The sequence below is a fragment of the Triticum urartu genome, chromosome 6A (genome assembly GCF_056163025.1).
Source record: "Triticum urartu cultivar PI428250 chromosome 6A, HENAU_Tu73, whole genome shotgun sequence".
In the NCBI taxonomy this organism is placed as follows: Eukaryota; Viridiplantae; Streptophyta; class Magnoliopsida; order Poales; family Poaceae; genus Triticum; species Triticum urartu.
The window spans coordinates 326,303,472-326,305,814 of record NC_141878.1 but is presented as its reverse complement, the minus strand read 5'-3'; positions in this window follow the sequence as shown (position 1 = coordinate 326,305,814).

Sequence of the window (2,343 nt, the reverse complement as noted above, 5' to 3'; positions counted from 1 at the left end):
CATTCCGCTGCTCATATACTCTTTGCATGCTTGCTTGATATGTATTGTGTCTGTTGAAATTGTGCCTAAAACTCCACTCAAACCAAAAGGGCCTAAAAATTGTAACTTTAGCACTAAGTGTCTAATCACCCCCCCTCTAGACACATCTACTTCTAGATCCTACAGGAGTAATAGTAGTAGATGCAGGCAGGAGTCGGTCTACTTGTCACGGACGTGATGCCTATGTACATGATCATGCCTAGATATTCTCATAATTATTCGCTTTTCTATCAATTGCTCGATAATAATTTGTTCACCCACCGTAATACCTATGCTATCTTGAGAGAAGCCACTAGTGAAACTTATGGCCCCCGGGTCTATTCTCCATCATATAAGTTTCCAATCTATTTTATTTTACAATCTTTACTTTCAATCTATATCATAAAAATACCAAAAAATTATCTTATCATTATTATCTCTATCAGATCTCACTCTCGTAAGTGACAGCCAAGGAATTGACAACCCCTTTATCGCGTTGGTTGCGAGGTTCTTATTTGTTTGTGTAGGTACGAGGGACTTGCGTGTGGCCTCCTACTAGATTGATACCTTGGTTCTCAAAAACTGAGGGAAATACTTACGCTACTTTGCTGCATCACCCTTGACTCTTCAAGGAAAAACCAAACGCAATGCTCAAGAGGTAGCACATACCTAACTCTGCGGGCTAACAGGGTGCATTAAATGCACCGCTCAGCGTCACATCGTTGGTTACCCGACAAGGCTTGCTGGGCCATCTTGCCAGCTCCACGCCTGCTCACTTGACACGTCGCAAGACGGGTGTCATCTGTGGGTTTTTCCTGTAGAGAGAGGCTGCCATGTGGCGAATGGCTGCCATTTAGTCACTTTGCAGCTTGACACTGCATTGATCGATGACGTGCATCATGGCAGAGTGGTTGGTAAGGTGGCCTCATCTTCGTGAGTCCCGGCAGGCCCTGCCGGGACGCCTTGGTTGTCTTCTTCTGGGCGTGGCCTTGCCCTTTGCCGGGCTCACTGCCAGGCAAAGGAGGCCTTTCTCTTGGTGGTATCTTTCTTCTCTGGTTCGATCCTGGTCTTCTTGATTTTGTGTGTTGATTATTTGGAGATCTTGGTTTCTTATACTTCGTCTTAGCTTTGACTTGTCCGTGCACGAGTCAGGGGTGTCGAGGATATGCACGACGGTATGACCCGGCTGGAAGCATGACCCGGCAGGACTTGACGACTCACTAGTGACCCGCCCGTGGACTGGCGACTCACTAAGCGTACTACCCGGATTTCTCCACTCACTGATGACCCGGCCGGGCTTGGTGACTCATTGGTGACCCGGCAGGCGGGTCAGAGGAATAACAAGGCCCAAGGCCTATTAGGCAGCTTATGAGAAGACCGGCTCAAGGTGCGTGTCCGGTGGGCCGGCTTAAGAGAAAAGAATAAGGAATATTCCCTTACAAAGGAAGCAAGACTAGGTCCACTTGTAATAGAGTAATCATAGTTCTACTAGGACTCCACATGTAACCCGCCCCTCCAACTTATATAAGTAGGGACAAGGCACCCCAAGAGGGACAAGTTTTCACAAGTTGAGACAGACAAGTCAATAGCTCTTGAGATAGAGTTAGCGAAAGAGCACCCTTGTAATCGTGAGCATCATCATCATCAATATCAGTGAAGCAGGATGTAGGCTTTTACCTCCACCATGAGGGGCCGAACCTAGGTAAAACCTCGCGTCTCTCATCCCACTCAACCCCTCTCAAGCTACCACATAGATGTGTTGGCCTCACGACTAAGCCTCATACTAAGGACATCTACCATGACAAATCCATGACAGTTGGCGTCCACCGTGGGGCCAGACGCACGGTGGTGTTGAGTTATTGGAGGGATCTCTTCCAAGGATCGAGAAGTTCGCAAGTTTCTTGTTGAAAAAAATCAGGATTGAGGAAACATTCAGTGGCAGCGGATATGAGATTGAGTTGTAAAGATAGGGTTGCGCCCGTGCGCCGCTGCCGACACAAGTCTTCGTATGATTCGAGGAAATCTGATCAGTAAAAGTTTTGAATTATGAGCCACCAGTGGTCTGCAAGCGTATATCACATCAGCAGATCGGTCAGGGCAAGGAGCCAACAGTACCATCATATCTCAGGGTTTTCCTACAGTCGAGATCGATGGAGGAACGCCGCTGATGATAAATCACCGCCGGTCTGAATCGGGTACAGCTAAGCTGGCTAACACGAGGTGATCTTATGCTTTGAAGAAAAATAGTCTGTGACCAGATCAGTTCCCGAGAAGCAAACAGAACAAGCTTGCCATCAGGCCTTCACATGTTATGATCAACCAAAA